Source organism: Theropithecus gelada, chromosome 8, assembly GCF_003255815.1.
Source record: "Theropithecus gelada isolate Dixy chromosome 8, Tgel_1.0, whole genome shotgun sequence".
In the NCBI taxonomy this organism is placed as follows: Eukaryota; Metazoa; Chordata; class Mammalia; order Primates; family Cercopithecidae; genus Theropithecus; species Theropithecus gelada.
This window is the reverse complement of record NC_037676.1, coordinates 72,513,113-72,533,440: the sequence shown is the minus strand read 5'-3', so window position 1 is coordinate 72,533,440 and position 20,328 is coordinate 72,513,113. Positions and strand designations below refer to the sequence as shown.

The 20,328-nt window shown below is 37.8% G+C and overlaps 1 protein-coding gene and 1 pseudogene across 6 annotated transcripts in view; one reads left to right on the top strand and one right to left on the bottom strand.

Moving 5' to 3' along the window:
• NCOA2 (nuclear receptor coactivator 2) overlaps nt 1-20,328 on the top strand; it is a 300,138-nt gene that overhangs the window by 125,405 nt on the left and 154,405 nt on the right. The gene's annotated exons all lie outside the window — the stretch shown is intronic.
• On the bottom strand, nt 11,407-11,875 carry LOC112629982 (annotated as a pseudogene).

The following is a 20,328-nucleotide window of genomic DNA, read 5'->3' as shown; positions in this document are numbered from 1 at the left end:
CTCTCCCCTCTCCCCTCTCCCCTCTCCCCTCTCCCCTCTCCCCTCTCTCCATATTGTGCCTTAAAAGTCTTAATTTATGCTGCCAGAGGGTAGAGGCAAGGCTTCTTTCCTAACGATCTCATGATATGTTGAAATCCCCTTCAGTAATATACATTGTGTTCCACACCCACCACACACACACATGCACGCATGCACATATGTTCTCCCTCATATGTATATACCATCCCTTAAGAATGGATGATCATTAAGTTAGCCACAGATTATCTGAAGTTATCTGATAGCAGTTTGGTAACAAAGGGGGATGCGAGAAGGTGGCTGAGAGGGTTAAGGTCCCTCCCTATTAATAGTCCTCCCTTTCCAGCTTTCTAGGAACAAATGAGTATCATGAGAGCTAAAGACCTTCAGAAAGTGAGGATCAACAACTACAAAATTTATTTTCTGGGACATTGCTCTCTTGAAAATCACTGAGTATTTCTACTAATTTTCTTTTAATACATGTTTTCTTTGTGACTACTTCCTTGCCTCCATCTACTTTCACCCTGTCAGGCCTCCTTTTAGAGAGAGAATAGGAGTGAAAGAGAAAGAGGAGGACGTTTATTTTTCAAATTTGCATCCAAGGAGGGCTTCACATAAATTCTCACTTGAAAGCACCATCCAGAGATTCTGAGGATGAGAATATAAAAAGAGTTATAAAAGTGGTGAATCATGTTTCCTGTAGACCCCAGCAGATGATCATTTGTGTTCTTCAGCATCTCTCATTCCATTTCTAGTGCACCTAGCTGTTGTCAAGGGGTGTTGTCATTCTTGGCAGTTATTTAGTAAGGAGGAGAGAAGGCTGTTTCCAACATGGAGGGGAATGTTGCTTATTTATTCAAGAGGAATACTTCTGAACATTGTTATTGCTAAATATATTATTGTAAACCTGGAGAAAAGGGAATGAAAAATCATTCAATTAGACAAATAAATGTAGATTGAGCATACCCTATCTGAAATCCTCCAAAATCCAAAATTTTTGAGCACCAACATGACACTCAAAAGGAAGTGCTCACTGGAACATACAGGATTTCAGATTGTTGGATTTGGAATGCCAACTGGCAAGTGCAATGCAAATATTCCAAAATCTGAAAAATATCAGAAATCTGAAACACTTCTGGTCTCTAGCATTTTGGGTAAGGGATACTCATCTTGTATTATTTTGACATATTATCAGAAAATACTGTATAATGGTAGGTAGACAACATGAAGACTTTTAATACCTCTTTACTGATTATTCTACCAGTTACTATAGCAAATAAAAGTTAAGGCTGGGCTCTTTGATCTTTGCGTCTTGCATCAGAAAAAGGTGTAAGTGAACCAAACATGCATAAGAGTCAGTGAGTCGGTAGTTCACCCACTTGTTCCCAGGTGGTAGTTGTGAGACCTTGTGCAAATTGTATTTGTTGCCTGGACTCAATACGGAAAGCAGTCTGAAAGATTGCTTCTAGAACTCTGTTGTGACCGTGCACTTAACTTAAAAACTCATCAGTGACCATTTTAAATGCATCATTTTGGCATTACGAATACACATCTCCACTTTGAGAGTGAAGGAAAAAAAATGATACAGTTTAACTAGTGTCCCTAAGAACAACTAGTCTCACCTATCAATGGCAAAGTTTAAATTCCCCATTAGTTTTCTATTTTTTGCCTAGAATATCTATTGGAAGCCTCTCTTCAATTTCGTGGATAAACCAAGGAAGATACCAGTGTTGGCACTGAATTACAGAATATGTTCACTAGAGGATAAACTAGTAGATCCTGAGTTGAGTCAGCATGAACCAGAGTCCTGGGGCCAAGCTCTGTCTGTACTGCATTTTATTCTCAGTGTTTAGCCCTGCTTGTGGGTGGCCTTCTGGATGTTTACTAAAATGAAAATTCAGTTTTTGTGAACAGACATTCATATGTATGCGCACATGCACACACACTGTGAGTACATGAGTATTTTAGAAAATGGGGACACTGAGGTCACTCTGGAGAGTCATTGCACGTCAGATGTGGGTCCTGTCACTTGGGTTTAATATTACACCAACCCTAGTAGTATCCAGCTGACACTTTTATTAGCAATATTGAACGAATCATGGAATTTTTGACAGGAAAATTTTATGATTGGGAAGAAACAAGTCCAGTAGCCTGGCTGCTTTTTGTTTGTTTTTTTTTAAGGCAGAGTTTCGCTCTTTTTACCTAGGCTGGAGTGCAATGGTGCGATCTCGGCTCACTGCAACCTCTGCCTCCGGGTTCAAGCGATTCTCCTGCCTCAGCCTCTGGAGTAGCTGGGATTACAAGCGTGCCCCACAATGCCTGGCTAATTTTTTTGCATTTTTAGTAGAGACAGGGTTTCACCATGTTGACCAGGCGGGTCTTGAACTCCTTACCTCCAGTAATCCACCCGTCTCAGCCTCCCAAAGTGCTCGGATTAAAGGCATGAGCCACTGTGCGTGACCTTATGGCCTGGCTGATTTCTTGTAATTAATTAGTAGAAAAGACGGGACTCATAATAGGCTATCCTGTTGCCTGCACAGTCTTTTTGTTGGCAAGTGTTTTTGTAGTCCTTGATATGTGCATGATCATATATCTTTATTAATCTTTATAATCCATCTGAATACATCTAGTTGGATATAGTGAACTTGGATTAACGTGAACCCCATATTGAGATGCTCAAATAAATAGCATTTTAATCTCTTATATTGCTGTTAAATTGAATCTCATGAAAGGAAGTTAGAAATCAGCATATATATGTACACACTAATTTGTTGGGGTTAGTAGACATTCAGTCTTATCTCTCACCCCTTAGGTTTCATTATTTTGTGTTGACATCAGATATTCAGAATGATATTCCTAAGGACTGTAAGATCTTAAGTCATTGAGAAAGATAAAATTATATTTTGAATGTTATATTTTGCTAAAATAGGAAATTATGATCATACAATTTCAGGAGGGCTTTGAATAATAAATAATAATGAACCACATTTGGTGATGATAGTGGGGTAACATAACTTGTCATCTCATGAGTATTCTGATGAATAGTGGCTTTGTTGTAGAATCTCCATTTTGTAGGTGTAAAGATCAGAAATTCTAAAGCTTAGTGTGTTTTCAAAACTGGTACTGTGAGCAGCTCTTGAGCATTGACCCTTGGCCACGGACTGCTGCCGGGTGTTCAGGCAGGATACGTGGAAGAGAAAGCTACGTTTCTCTTCCTGGAATCCTCTGATTCTGTTGCGTGTCGTTACTTTTGCTGCTACTATCCAAGAAAACAGAAGTGGGGGGTGATGAGTTTCCTAGTTTAGAGGCTTTTCTGGGAATGCTCCCTAGCCACTTGCACTTAATTCACCTTTTCCCTTGATCTACGAGAGGCCACAGCATAATCATTTCTGTATCACTAGCTGCTAATGCTTCCTAAGTGGAAGAGAGATTTAAGTTAATGCAACTACAGAGTCTTTCATACCTGGAATTTTTAATGTATTTTTTCCTTTTTTTATTTTTATTTTTATTTTTGAGACAGGGTCTTGCTCTGTCACCCAGGCTGGAATATAGTGGCACTATCTTAGCTCACTATAGCCTCCGCCTCCCATGTTCAAGGTTGATTCTCCTGCCTTAGCCTCCCGAATAACTGGGACTACAGGTGTGTGCCACCACAGCTGGCTGATTTTTGTATTTTTAGTAGAGACAGGATTTCACCATGTTGGCTAAGCTGGTCTCGAACTCCTGACTTCAAGTGATCCACCCACCTCGGCCTCCCAAAGTGCTGGGATTACAGACATGAACCACCATGCCCTGCTTTTTTTCCCCTAAATTTTAATGATGGTTCCCAGTGCTTAGTTTGCATTAGAAGCTTCCATAGCCAGGATGCAGATGTGTACATCATATCTTCCCAGCCCTCTGCCTTCCCCTGCAGATGCCCATTTTCTCGTGTGGCATGGTCTCCACAGGGCTCATACCGGCCTCCCATTCTTAAGATCCCGTATGAGTGGGAAGCCCTCAACGGTGTTATGCAAAGTCATTCTTTTGGAAAAAGAGCCTGGAAGTAAGGGGTAGAGTGGATTTCTATGAGGCATAACTAACTAGTAGGAAAAAGCCCCAAGGCTGCTTGGTGTCGATCCTACGCTCGACTCCAATTTTCTGATTATTCTTGGTCATATCATTCTTTCTACTGTACTATACCAGTCACTGAGTACACAGATGATGTCTCAATTTCAATATCTTCTCCTGTTACCAAGAAATCTAGCTTAGATTAACACTCAATTTTGTAACATTTCATGAACACTTTATTCAGAAAAACTGGTTCTACCTTATTTACTCCACCCATAGGGAAGTAGTTAGTGTATTGTGTGTGGGTCAGTATTTCTATATCTTACATGAAATTTGGAAGAATTCTATGCAACCAAATCTGACCCTTCAATTTCAGAAAATTGATTTCTGAGAAAGCAGATGAATTTTGATTTACCTTATGTCTCTAAGGATGAAAGCAAGTAGCATTAACTCCCACAGAATCGTGATCATCCCTCAGTTGGTCTAATTCTATGCTAGCTTTTATCATTTTCCCCATTATAGGTTGAAAGCTTCAGATGTCCCAGTTTCCCGGGGTCTTAGGATTCTACCCTGGCTCTGGCAGCCTACCTTCATCGTTTTACCCACCAAAGGAAATGGTAGAAACTCAGCTCTGAGGCAGGGGTTTATGGCTTCCACTAAGGTATCCCTAAGAATAGGGCATATGCTTTGAGCTTTAAACTATGTAAATGGCGATGCAGAATGGCAGATGCTTGAAAGATAGGTATAGTCGCTTAATGCCTAAGATAGACTAACACAAGAAGATAGATTCTTGATGTGTGTAGTTATGGACTCCTTGGCTGCAAGTGTAGAAATGCAACTCAAACCAGTATAAGCAAACCTGGAACTTATCACCTCTTGTAAGTGGGAAGTCCAAAGCTACAACTGGCTCAGGGCAAGTCTGGATGGAAGGAATTAAATGATGTCATCAGGACCTTCTCTTTTTCTCTACTTTCTTGTGTTGGCTTTTTTTCAATTAGGACCTTATGTCATGGCAGAGAAGGTCATTAGCAGTTCTGCCTTATGTCATTTTAACAGCCAATAATCCCCTCTCAAAAGGATCTTTCCTGATAGCTCTAAAAAAAAATTATAGGAATGACTCTCCCTGGTCCAGGTTGGATTGCCTGCCCATTCCTGAGCCAGTCTTGCCAGGGGGCTGAGATTAAGGCAAGCATTTTGGCTAGTCCTGGTCACTCTAGAGGCTGTGAGGAAGTGGGGATATTAGTCCCATCATGAACCATGTGACCTGACAGTGGAGGGTTGCTTGCGTGTGTTGTAGAGGGGTAAGCCAAGGTTAAGGTTTGTGTTTTGTATTTCCTTACCAGCTTTTTATCAACCCCAGAGCCTAGGAAAGTCCTTCTTACTCAGGAATTATTCAGGTATACTAACAAGCATAGCATTTCCTCACGAGAGCCACAAATAATGTTGAAAATCCACTCTATGCCATTGATTGTACTAGATCCACTGGCAATGAGAAAAGACACATTTCGCTCACTTGGAGTGTATGTCATTGTGGAGGTGATGGCATATTGAAAAAAAAAGGTAGGATATAAACAGTTCCATCATAAGGGGAAGCATCTACTGGGGTAATTCCAGGCAGAGAGGGCATCATGTACAAAGGTTCGGTGGTGAGAAGAGGGAGCAAGGCCTTTGGAATAACGAACTCCAGTTGTTCCTCATACGTGCAGCAGAAATAGCGAGAAGTCAGGATTGTGGAGATTGGTGAGGTGAGATCATCCAAGGGCCTTTTGCTTGGGAAGCCATTTTACTTTAATCTTGAGTACCATGGGGACCATTGACGGATTGATACAGGGAAATGAAATGATGATTTTTTTTTTTTTTGAGACGGAGTTTCACTCTTTTGCCCAGGCTGGAGTGCAGTGGCACGACCTCGGTTCACTGCAGCCTCCGCCTCCCGGATTCAAGCGATTCTCATGCCTCAGCTACCTAGTAGCTGGGATTACAGGTACACACCACCACACCCAGCTATTTTTTATATTTTTGGTAGAGATGGGGTTTCGCCATTTGCTCAGGCTGGTCTTGAACTCTTGGCCTCAAGTGATCTGCCCGCCTCAGCCTCCCAAAATGCTGGGGTTACAGGCATGAGCCCCGGTGCCAAACCAATTTATTCATTTTAGAATGAATGCCCTGCCCTGGGGTGAATGGACTAGAGGAGGGCAATACTGGAGGGTTAGGCAAGTTTAGCCTGTGGAAGTGATCCAGATGAGATGTGAACTGAGGGGTAGTGGCGGAGGGGATGAAGATAAGTGGATTCTAGGAAGTGACTGACTTTTAAGGGAACGAGGAGTCACCCCAGGTCTTACAAAAGACCTGGCTTTGTCTCCTGTGGATATCCAGGCTCCCTATGATCCATGTCATGCCATTACCATAAACTAATTAGTAGATTTTCTATATCGATGAAATATGAATATGAGAATGTTCGTAGTAGCATTAGTCATAGTAGTCCCAAAATGAAAACAGTCCAAACATCCATCAGCTGATGATACGTAAAACTTGCTTATATACTTCAGTGGAATATTATTTGGCAATAAAAAGAAGTGAAATACCGATATATGCTACAAAATGTGGATGAGCCTTGGAAGCATTATATTTATTGAAAGAAGCCAGTCATAAAGACCACATACTGTATGATTCCATTTATATGAAATATCCAGAATAGGCAATGCTGTAGACATAAAAGATAGACTAATGGTTGCCTGCTGCTGGGATTGGGGAGTGGGAGAAAATGAGAGTGAGTTCTAATGGATATAGGGTTTCTTTTTATAGTGTCAATAATGTTCTAAAATTGATTGTGGTATTGGTTGCACAACTCTGAATATACTAAAAACTATTGTACATTTTATTTAAATGGATGAATTGTATGGCATGTAAATTATATATCATTAAAGCTATTATAAAGATATGAATGTGGGAGTAAAGTCTAGAAAACAGAAAACTGGCTGGTGGAATCAGGCATATGGAATACATCAAAAACAACAGTGAGGAAATAGCAAAAAACTGGAAAAAATTTAAATGTCTAACAGGAGGATGGATAAATTGTAGTGTATTCATTTTTTAAAAAATGACAGTGAGTACCCGATAACTAAGAAATTCACATAAAAGTATGAATAGTCTATAAACATGACCTAAAAATAGCATTTGTCGGAACATTTAGAAGTAATTTTTTTACTCAACTGTCTAGCCCTTAATACTGCTATTAACATTACCAAAGAACACCATTTAGGAAGGTAAAGAAACCATGTATTTTAGCAAAGATTTTATTTTAAAATGTAGGGCTTTTATTTTTTAAAAAGTTTCAGGATTAGTTTCATTTAACCAAAAGATATAGCTATATCTTTAGAACATCTTTACAGAAGAACCAGTAAATATTTTCTTATCTGAATTGTGAGTTTCTTAAGTTTAGGGTAAATAGAGAAAAGAAGAGATTATTACTTGGAAAAACAGAAAAGGCAAGAGAAAGTAGTAATGTACAGTAAAGTTTCAGAAGGAAATTGGACAGTTGAGGATCACTCAACATTTAGTGACTTCTGTCATACTTTTTTGCAAAAATGTTATACAGACCATTTTTGGCCGTTCGTCTCATTTTGTTTTACATAATCACTGAAGCAATTAGGAAAAAAAAAAAAAAAAAAACCTGCTTTAAATGAAGAACCCGAGGAGAAGAAAAAAAAATTGAAGAACTTGCCCATGGTTGGTACTAGGGAATGAAGGGTAAAACACAAGTTGGGGAAATCTAGGTTCTTCTTTTTTTTTTTTTTTTTTTTGTTTTTTTGAGACAGAGTCTGGCTCTGTCGCCCGGGCTGGAGTGCAGTGGCCGGATCTCAGCTCACTGCAAGCTCCACCCCCCGGGTTTACGCCATTCTCCTGCCTCAGCCTCCCGAGTAGCTGGGACTACAGGCGCCCGCCGCCTCGCCCGGCTAGTTTTTTTGTATTTTTTAGTAGAGACGGGGTTTCACCGTGTTCGCCAGGATGGTCTCGATCTCCTGACCTCGTGATCCGCCCGTCTCGGCCTCCCAAAGTGCTGGGATTACAGGCTTGAGCCACCGCGCCCGGCCGAAATCTAGGTTCTTCTTAAATGGGATCTTAGAAATTGTTTTTTAAGAGAAGGTATTTGTGCTTTAGTATACTTACATTTTATTATGTGTTATTCATTCTGAAATTATTTTACTTAGACATTGAGACAGCAGAATGAAAGTGGCTAGTAAAGAATGAAAATATCAGAAAATTTAGAATGCCATGTTGATGATGTCTGCTTTTTAAAGGTCTGTATATCAGAATTTGAGAGAATTGTTTTGAGACTAATGGGTGTATGTATTAGTCCTCATGCTGCTATGAAGAAATACCTGAGACTGTGTAATTTATAAAGGAAAGAGGTTTAATAGACTCACAGTTTCACATGGTTGGGAAGGCCTCGAGAAACTTACAGTCATGGCAGAAGGGGAAGCAAACATGTCCTCCATCACAAGGCAGCAGGCAAGAGAAGAATAACTGAGTGAAGGGAGAATCCCCTTATAAAACCATCAGATCTCAGTGAGAACTTACTATCACAAAAATAGGATGGGGGAAACCACCCCCCAATTCAGTTACCTCCCACAGGGACCCTCCTAGACATGTGGGGATTATGGGAACTACAATTCACAATGAGATTTGGGTGGGGACACAACCAAACCGTATCAGTCAGTGTACTTAAAATTTGGCATTCAGAAGTTTTTGCTGCCGTATTTTGAATTTACTTCTTAAATCACCTCAATTTGCTATTCTTTAATGTTAATCTTTTTTTTCCCCTAAGAGCAAGTTTCTCATCTTGGAGGCTGGAGGATTTATTTGTCTTTCCTGAGAATTTCCTTTCCTTATCTTTTTAATTGCGGTGCTGTTATGGGTCCTGTCCTAAATTTCTTCCTTAATTTCTTTTTCTCTTTTCATTTAATTTAGGCATATTAATTTTACATTAATGATCTGTGCCTCCTTTTATCTTGGAGGAAGAAATTGGTATTCTTTGAGTGTACTGTGAAATTCTTCCATTAAAATTAACAGCAAATATTGAAATACGTCTCTGATAATTAGGGAATCATTCATAGAAAGAGGAACAATTCTAGATGTTTTCAAAGGTCTTTTCAGTCAATATTTTACCTTACAGCTCAGTGGACAAAAAGCTCTTTGCAAAGTTTAGTATTTTTTTGGCCAAACTATTTCTGCTATACTACCAGCTACATAGCCTTTATAGTTGTTGAAAGTGTTTAAACATGAGAACCATCGCCTATCTATATATCTATGACATAAGATTTTCAGTGCCCTTTTAAAAAATAACACATATTCTACTGTTGCTTGCATCTGTTCCATCCTAGTTCTCTAGAAGAACTGCCAGTTAGAGTCTAGTTCTTTGTGTTGATGTTCTAATTAATCAGGAAAGCAAAATTTGCTTTTATGTCTTTGTGAAAGCCCTTGCTAATTAGAAACATTACTTCAAAATTTTTTTCATATTTTCTCTGCTGAGCTTGTTCTTCTTTGGTTAGCTGTTCTTTGTTTTTTTAATTAGAGTAATACTACATAGACAACCTGTTTTAATGTATCAGATTCCTACATATAAAATAATTTAAGTAGGAGTTGATCCTTTGTATTGCTAAAGATTATTCAGTTTTAAAAAAGAACTCAGCAGGTTTTCTTTTTAAATATTAAATTCCTTTTGTATATCGAAAATACAATTCAAATTTACATGATTTATATAGTATTTTTAAGGATACAATTCTCTAATAAGCTAAACTGCAACTATATATAAGTGCTTATTTCTTTTTAAGGACTATATTCTACTCTTAGATGATTTCTCATTATACCTACTGAATTTATGGTGATTTCAGTTTACTGGAAATTTCCTGTGGTTAATTAAGGATACAGTTTTGCAAGTAAAGTTTGATAACTCTAAATGAGAGAAATAAAACTTGAGAATTAGATAATTTTAGAAGATGGCATATTTGTACTTTATTTTGATTTTTGGAATATCTGTTAATTTAAAATAATCAGAACTACAGATGAACCTACTGACTGGGTAAAGATGCCTTTTGATTAGGTATATATGAGTTTTTTATGTGCAGAAATTTTAATATATTTAATTGTAGTGTAAATCTGTTAGGTCTGGAAATGGTATAGCTTACTGTGCCAGTTCTCTAGCCGAAATCTTAATTGCGGGAGATGATGCATCTGTGTTTCAGTTTTGGACACTAAGAGGTGAGACAGTGGAGTGAGCGAGCATCTTGAGTGGTAGTAGAGTTCATGAGTAGCGATGAGATTGAGGTCCTGATTCTGAATACTTTTCAGTTCGTATTTTATGTGGATTGTTGCATTGCAGGCCACCAGTGATTTTGTAAAGGAGTCTTAGAATAATTGCTGTGTTCTATAAGCAGTATCTTTTGGAGAGTTATTTTGGAAGAAAATCATTTTGCTAAATATGAGAATAAATATTTACTTGATCATTAAAGACTGTATTTGTAATATGAATGTAAAACGGATTTGTGGATAGAGCTAATGTTGAGCAAATTTATGATGGGATTGTACCAAAATTATTCAGAGAATTTTTGAAGGATGACATAAAGCAGAAGGATTTTGTGACAGGTAATTAGTTTTAAAAAATACTGTAAATTTTTGACCCTACTTAAAAAACCCTGGAGTTGTGTAACACACCTGCAGATGGCAAGATTGAGCACACAGTAGGTTCTCGGCCTTCACAGCAATTACGATCAGCTGAAGCTCTGTAGGCTTTGGAAACTTCAGTATCCTAATGGAGTAGATTTGGATTTGAATTCTTTTTCAGGTGCTCATATGTATTAGAGAACCACCAAGCACTTTTAACCAAAAAACAAGTTTTTATTGTCTCTTTAGTTAAATGTTTTCCTGATGTAAGGTTTTTTTTTTTTTCTTCAAACATGAGAACTTTATACTACCTTTTTTACACTACACTGTGATTACTGTGTACAGATCAGTGTCAGTGAAATAAAGAACACAACTGTATACTAGGCAAAGAACTTTATTAACCTTTGTTTCAAACTTTGTTCCCAGACTTCTTCGGCTTAATTAGCTGCAAAGAATGAATTGTGTATAAGCAAAAACTGAAAAGAGCTGCAGTGTCCAAGGGGCTTGGGCTTAAAAATATTAGAGATCTGGGTTTTATCAGACCCATAAACAAAAATTTCTTAAAAATATATAAGAAATTTAAAAAATTTCTTATAAAATTTTATAATTTTATATATAATTAATATAAAATAGCAGCTCCCAGTGACTTCTTCAAGTTTTATCTTCAGAAGTTGACTCATTTCAGTTTGCCTCATTCTTGGAAGCCTCATCCAAATTCTCCACAAGATCTGGAACTTCATCATCATCCTCCTCTCCAGTAGTGTGGTGCTTTTCCACCCACAGATTGTTTGGGCAGAGCTTCAGCCAGTCTCCTTAAACTAGTCAGACTGCCTGCACCAAGCTGGTTTAAGATGCTGGGTAGCATTTCTGTCAGCTGCTTTGTCTCAGTATGGCCTGTAATGGTGAAAGTGTTCATTGCCAGAGATGCCTGAACTTTAGGGTTGTTAAAGTGGATCGCTGTTCCTTGATTCCTAAACATATTCACCTCTTCAATGCTAGAGATTTCTAACTTCTTTAAGGAGAACTGACGTTTTTTATTATTTGCTGTGGCTGTTCCGTGAACTACCTTCTTTCTGTGAGCAGTTCCACCAATGTGCACTTTTGCCTGCAGTTTGGCGAGTTTTTCCTGGTTCATGATTGTTTCTTTCATCTTGTTGGAGCAGATAAGGGGCTGTGTGGGGGACTAGGGTTGGTGCTGAGGGGATCTCAGGGGAACCAGCTGAGATTAGGTGCACACATGTGGGGACGCAAGATGGCAGCTCCCTGTTGTAAATTTTTTGGCATCATGTTGCAAGTTAAAACCACTTACACTGAGATTTCTGAGATGTCTGCTGACTGCCTTAGGCTACTCTTATCATCATTTTAAAAATTATAGGTGTGCTTTGGCAGCGTGTAAATAGGTACTGATTCATTATTTTATCCACTGAAATAGTTTTAGCAGATTTACATATACAGTCCTTAAATCAATTCACAGATAAGTTTTTAAAATAGAAAATATCAAAGATAAAGTTATTTTCTTAGTAAAATACCTAAGTAGCTACATACATTGTATAATTTGGCTTGTAATTAATGTATTTCACTGTTTATTTCTGATGGTAGTCTAGATGACTTTAAAAACGAAGATGAAAGTTTCCTTCACTGCAAATATTAAATTATTACTTTTTAAGTGTTTAATAAAGCTCTACATGTTGAATAATCAAGGGATTATTTTACATATTTAAAGAGAATTTTTATTTAGGAAATTAACATTTAGCCTAATGTTATATCTAACATGGTATCCTTTTGTACAATTGTATCAAATAAAGAACAGAAACTATATTATGGCTTCTAGTGATGCCCTAACCACTGGTGTTTCCTTTTTCTTGTGTTCCCTCTTCATGTGCATACTCCATGCTCCCCTTTGGGTTGACTTGTAATCTGACTCTTGTGACAGATATTAGGAGGTGGAGCAAAGGAATTTCAGACCAGTCAGCTAAGAGACTGCTGTGGGGTAAGAAAAAAAAAATTATTTAGCCTCTTAAAATTACTCTTATCAAAGGAAAAGAAGTTGGAAGCACATGATAATATAACCAGAAACATGACACAGAAGAATTAAGGGAAGAGTAGAGGAGACACGTAGATAAGTTAGATAGTTACTGCTGAGGTTTTTTTTAGGTGGGGGTGGGGTTTCGTGTTGAAGCCTGTGCTTTGCTTTGACTGAATCTGGCTTAATTTCTGTAAACATCCCTCCTTCTAGGATGAATCAATGCATCTTAGCCATGTCTATACCTGTAGCAAAATACTGATGATGAAAGTTTACGGGCAATTTTAAAAAGGGAGAAGAAAAAGTGAAAAACCTTGATGTTTCAAGGATCCCACAGTTTCTGCCAAGTTTGAACACATTCCAGAATCCAAAAAAAAGTGTGTACTTTTGAAGCTGTATTTTTCAGGTGTTTGTATGTACATTTCCATAAGTTGGAAATCAATCGACAATAAATACATACTTTAAAATATTTCTTTTACTTTGGCAGTTACACGTGTGTGCAGAATTCCTACAATTTTTCAATCTCTTTATTCAATTTATTAGGATATCTGTACGGTTTTTCCTATGAAAAGTAATTTCAGTGGAGAGATTTAGCTAGGAACTTCATTAGGCAGCCTGTGTGATTCAGGAGCAAAGGAATAGCCTGTTAGTTTAATTTTGCAAACATATGGGTTGAGGGCAAGTATGTAGGCATAAGTGGTCAGAAGCGAATTATGGATCTGGTGGCTCTGGTTTGCTAAGGCGTTTCTGTCTATCTCAGTCGTGCAGGACCTGGCCGTCCTGTTCTATTGCTCACTGAAGGCCAAAGCTTCGCAGAGCAGAGTGCTGACATGATTCTTATTGTACATTTGATGCTGAAAGCACTAACATGTAAGCTCTGGAAAGCATTTAATCACTGTAGTTTCTAAATAGTCAAGTCTAGTGAGAGCAACTTTTAGTAATTTACAACATAAAAAGTTGAGTGTTTTTTCCCCTAAAAATCTTACTTTATTAAAGCACTTAATTTTAAAGGAGGAAGAACTTCTTAGTTTTCCCATTAGAGATCAGAAAAGAAAAGAGCATAATGACTGCTTGTTACACAATCTTCACGTAAGCATAGCAGTTTAAATTTACAATCAGGGTATCCATTATAGCTACATTTAGTCAGTTGAAACATGTAAAAAATTAATACTAATAAACTCAGTGTGTTCCACAGTACTCTGGTGCTTACCTTGTTTATTATTTTTTGTTAACTCAAAGACACAACAAATCTGTCACTATACTATATCTTGCTTATAATGAGGACCAGAAATGAATGTTTATTTGAAAGATGGCAAAGAAAAATCTCCTTCTTGCTTTAAAAAGATGTTTAAAAAGCATATATTCCTGTGTTGCATTTTTAATGAGCCAAGATGTATTTTCAACATATATCTTCCCCTCTATTGCATATTACAAATAAACAAAAAATTAACAAACTTGGCATTCTAAAGTATGTTCATAGAATTTCAATGCTAATTTAATGTGCTTTGAAAATTCATATAATTCATCATTGTTATCTTTTTCTTTATATTTAAACTAATTGCTCATAGATATGTGTTCAAAATAAATGAATTTAAGCATGATTTTATATGGTGTTCTTTTTAATAACTATGCAAACATATTTATTTCAACAGACAATATTAATGTCTGTTGATTAGGCAGATTTCAAAATTGTTTTCCTTGTGTACCAGGGAAGTAAATGCAAGTTTCTTTAATGAGAGCAACTCAGATATTTAATTTCAATCTGGTTGTTGTTATTGTTAAAGGGATAGGGAACCAAGGTAGCAGAAAAGACTAAAGCAGGATTTTTTATTTTATTTTTACTTTTAAAGAAAACAATACATTTACATAACAAATAATGGAATTATAGTGGCCACTGTGCCTACTGGCCCCCGCCCCCCCACCCCACCCCACTACAGCACACACTGGGATAGTGCTGAACAAAATTACAGGTTTAGGATATGATGTACATCAATAAGTCGCCTGTCCTATGGCCGTCAGTTGCATGCCAGATAATGATAGCATTATCATCTTTATTTCTTAGCATCTTTACTTTAGAGCTAGAAGAGACCCTAGGAATCATATCATTGAAGGACTACACTTTAAAGTTAGGACCTAGAGTTAATAAACAATTTTTTGGCTGTTGCATAGTTGTGGGCCATGCTGGGACATGAATCCAAGTTTTTCCCTTCCAAGTTCAGTGACTCTTTTCATCAAACCATGCTGCTGCCCTAATGTTCTCTTTTCTTTTTTTTTTTCTTGTTCTTTTTTTTTTTTTCTCCCCCTTTTTTTTTTTGAGGCAAGGTTTCACTGTGTCACTCAGACTGGAGTGCAGTGGTGAGATCACTGTTCACTGCAGCCTCAACCTCCCTGGCTCAAGTGATTCTCCCACTGCAGCCTCCCCAGTAGCTGGGACTATAGGCATGCACCAAGCTGAAATCTTAAAATGAGCCTAACAGTTGAGGCCTATGTTGCCCAGGCTGGTAATTTTTTAAATAAATGAAACATTTTTACTGGTTGTTGTTAGTCAGTTAAAGTAGTATGCATTGAGTCTGGCAAAATTCATAATTAGGTTTCAGTAAATGTGTGTTGTATGTATTTTTTAAATCTCTGATAACCTAAGGTATCCTTAAGCTACCGGATGGAAAATTTGAGTTTCAACATAGCCACATCTATGATTTTTTCTTACTGTGGATGAATGTAGGTTGACTTGCCTTAAATCAGAATGCAAACATGTATATTTTGTATATTGATTGAAGTTGTTAATTTGTCTTAGTGAAAAATTGGAAGCGCTCCTTAATGAAAATTAACATGTAAGTTGAAGCCACAACTTTGTTCAATATTTTTTCTTCCTGTATGTATTAGCCTAGTGCTACCATCATTGTTTTTGACTATACTGAACACTAGAAAGATGCCAGTGTTTGTGCTGTAGAAAAAATCCACTCCCATGATGTGGATCCTGAGTGACATTCTTTTTTTTAATTAAATTTTTTTTAGAGATAGAGTCTCACTGTGTTGCCCAGGCTGGTCTTGAACTCCTGGTCCTTATCCCAGGTTTGAAATCCTGAACTCTTAGCCTCCCAAAGCAGTGGGATTATAGGTGTGAGCCACTGTACCTAGGCCCCCCATCACTATTCTTTTATGGCAAGTATGCTTGCAGTTGTCACAAGAAGAACCTGCCCAGGTTTGCTTTAGAATATGTGAATTCAACTTGAAATATTATGCTGCTATTAAAAATTATATTGCCAAAGACTGAACCAACAAGGAAAAATACTTTCATGGTACTGGTAGGTAGAAATGGTAGAATTTAATTTCATATGACTGATTTTAAAAATTACATTTTTGTTATAAAATTCTTGAAAGTAAATATATCACATAGTGGTATATAGTGGAAATATGCATGTCCTCCCCCCTTCACTTTTCCTTACTTTCCACACTTTTTCTAGTAACCACTTTCTGTATTAAAATAATAAACTTGAGGGAGAAAAATCTATAAATATTTATCTTTACAGACGAGCTACGGAGACAACTGAAAAAGTTGTTTATAATGTTTCAAGCTCAAAAGAGCCTACTAACCAGAATGATACTTGCTCAGTCTTATTAAGCATTGAAAGTATAGGTATAGCTTATTACTCTAATAACTAGTGTTACTCCATGTTAAAAATGCAGGATTTGTATAGAATTCATGTTAGGTGCTCTTCTGTTTTACTTGTACTAACTCATTTAATACTAACAAAAACCCTGTGAAGCAGTAGTGGTGGTTGTTGCTCTTGGGGCCTAAAAATATTTGTAATTTTTTTAAGTTAACATAGCTAATAACCAGTGCAGCCCAGTTTTGAACTGGTGTCACACCAGAGCCTATAATTTTAAGCATTATATAGTAATTACCTAGATTTTGTGTTGTGGTATAGAAAAGGTGACTTAGAAAGAAAAAGGGAAAAATAGTCAAATAAAAATAGTCAAACTGTACCTAATGTAAGATTTTGCCTATAAACTGAATGGTAAATGCACAAATTTCTGTTTGTTGCCGTGTCACGTAAAAATGGCTAGATTGAGTATCATTAAATTTAGAGGGTATATGAGGAGCCCTATATTGTAGGCTAGATGGTCTCCTTGAAATTACCTTTCTGGGGTGGATCTCAAAGATGGGCAGTGGACTTCTCAAGTAGCTGAAACAGAGAGATAATGAGAGATTTCAAGCCACTGCAGACTAAGAGAGATGAGCCTTGTATATAAAGATAATGAGGATAGAGACCAAATCGTGGTTTAAAATATGAGCTCCAGGCCGGGTGTGGTGGCTCACGCCTGTAATCCCAGCACTTCGGGAGTTGGAGACCGGCGGATCACGAGGTCAGGAGATTGAGATCATCCTGGCTAACATGGTGAAACCCCGTCTCTACTAAAAATACAAAAAATAGCCGGGCGTGGTGGCGGGCACCTGTAGTCGCAGCTACTCGGGAGGCTGAGGCAGGAGAATGACGTGAACCCAGGAGGCAGAGCTTGCAGTGAGCCGAGATAGTGCCACTGCATTCCAGCCTGGGCAACAGTGCAAGACACCATCTGAAAAAAAAAAAAAAAAATACGAGCTCCCAATGAAGGTCCCAAGGGTAGGCTCCAAATTGTAGTCAATCTAAAATTGGTTTTAAAAGCAGCAGCTTCTCTTGTGGGCAACTGCATCCAGCAGGAACAGCAGGGATTCCTAACAGAGGTTGATAATTCTTCTGAAAAACTAGGTAGGCTAGCTAGTTAATCAATAATGAATTCCCATGTATCCTGCTTCAAATAGGAAGTCAAATATGAAAAACGATTTTATGAAAGAGGAATTCAAAGTTTTCTTGATCATATTCCTTATAATTAGCAATTTTATTAATTTCTCTATTCTTTTCCAAATCCCATTTTCATTGGTGCTTTAACAAGGTTATAAATAACTAACGTTTGTGCCTTATGTGATAAATAGAATAAAGACATTTTAAAAATAGAATAATTTTATGGCCTTAAGAGATTATGATTTAATATATAATTCAAATATTTTAATTGAATATTTGAATATTTCTGTAGGTATTCCTTTCTTTCATTTACTAGTCAAAGACAACATTCCCATCACCTAGCAGAAAGGAAATGGATCTTCCAGTCTGGGTAACATGGTGAAACCCCATCTCTACAAAAAAATTAAAAATAAAAAATTAGCCGGGCATTGTGACACATGCCAATAGTCTCAGCTTCTTGGGGACTGAGGCAGGAGGATCACCTGAGTCTGGGAGATTGAGGCCTGTGGTGAGCTGTGATTGTGCCACTGCACTCCAGCCTGGGTGACAGAGCGAGACCCTATCTCAAAGAAGAAAAAATAAACCAGAAAGGAAACAGATCTGTATTAACTCTTCTGGTGGGAAATGAGGATATTGGCATCTGTTGAAAATAACCTAGTAAAAATTTGTTGGATTCATGAATGAGTGTGAGGCACGCTTCTAGCACAATAAAATATATCTTTTTCTAATTTACTTATGCCTCATAACAGTCATGAACGTCTTCACAGGTAGGTGTAAATATTCTCATTTTATGGAGATTAATGTGCAGAGAAAGTAATATGGCCAGAGATAGTGCACAGTGGAGCTCAAGTTCCACACAGACCTTCTGACTCCAAGTCCATTACTCTTGTTGTATAGATATATATATACACATCACAAAAAAATGTCGTAATTGTTCAAAGTTCCAAGGATAGGCATTGATTATTTTGGGTCAAAAAATTAGATGATTATAACTTATTTCAAAATTGATTTAGCCAGAGAATGTTGAACCCTAAACACAAAGTACTATGTTATTGCTCTGTGGGATATATGAACTCCTTGTCTTTAAGAAGCACGTAATGTAGTTGAGGTTGACATATACATTAACAAAAAGAGCAATACTATTTAATTAATGTGTAGTGTATATATATAGGCATTCTATGAGTGCCCCTAGAACTGTGTCTCCTGTCACATGCTAGATATCCGATAAAGATTGATTGATTGAATGAGTCTAAATTAGAGTGTATTGGTTAGGGAGGGATTCAGGGATTAGATAAGACTTGTGGCAAGGTCTTAGAAGACAACTAAAATTTAGATACCATGAGAAAGGTGGTGTTGGAGAGGATGGCATTCCAAACAAGAGACACAGGATGACCAAAGAAGAGGTGAGAATGAGGAAAGCCCATACAGGGCTTTGAATAGAGCAGTTTGGCTAGAAGGAGCCATTTGTATAGAATAATGGAAGGTACAGTTAGAAATACAGCTTTGAGCCAGGCTTAGAGACCTTTACATGCTAGATTAAGGAGTTTTCATTTTATTGTTCAGCAGTGGTTGCTGTCAAAGAGTTAAATTCCAGGAGCTAACAAGTGACATTACCAAAGTAACATTTTATGTAGATTGATTTGCTCTTGAAGCTGGGCATGTTGGCCTGCACCTGTGGTCCCACCTACTCTGGAGGCTGAGGTAGGAGGATCACTTGAGCCCAGGAGTTTCAGGCTGCAATGAGCTGTGATTGTGCCACTGTACTCCAGCCTGGGTGACAGAGCAAGACTCCATTTCTTTTTTTGTTTTGTTTTGTTTCTTTGTTTTTTTTTTGTTTTTTTTTTTGAGACAGAGTCTCACTCTGTAACCCAGGCTGGAGTGCAGTGGCGTGATTTCGGTTCACTGCAACCTCTGCCTCCTGGGTTCAAGTGATTCTCCTGCCTCAGCCTCCTGAGCAGCTGGGACTACAGGCATGCGCCACCACACCCAGCTAATTTTTGTATTTTTAGAGATTTTTGTATTAGAGATGGGGTTATACCATATTGACCAGGCTGGTCTCGAACTCCTGACCTCGTGATCCCTCAGCCTCCCAAAGCTCTGGGATTACAGGAGTGAGCCACCATGCCCAGCTGACTCCGTCTCTTTAAATAAAAAGAAAAAAAGAAAAACAAACAAACAAAACCGAAAGTTCTGGTTTGCTCTTGGTACACAGGGTGAATTTGGAAATTGGAGAGAAAATAGACCAGAGGTGAAAATTCTAGTGAGAGAGGCTGTGTGTTGGCTTAGAACAGTAGGGATGGCATTCCAGATGGACTGAGTGTCTCTGACATCAAAAAGATTTGTCAGAACCTGATTATTGTCAAGAGAAAGTCAGTATTTAAAAAAAAAAACAGAATTACATATAGGATAATAGTCTTAAAGTTGTTCTCTGAGAACCAGTGTCTTATTAGTGTGTTCTAATTGAGAACTGCCATGCTATGTCATTCACTTAATCTGGATTTTAGTTTTTTGTTATTTTTTACCAGTTGAAAAATATAACACTTACTGTTTCAGCTTGTGCTGCCATAACAAAATACCGTAGACTGGGTGACTGAAACAACAGACATTTATTTCTCACAGTTCTGGAGGCAGGGAGTCTAAGATCATGGTGCCAGCATGGATCCCAGTGAGAGCTCTCTTCTTACACATGGTGGTCTTCTTGCTGCATCCTCACATGGCAGGGAGAGAAAGAAAGAGAGAAGGGGAAGTCTCTGGTCTCTTACGTGGACACTAATTCCATCATAAGGATCCCATTCT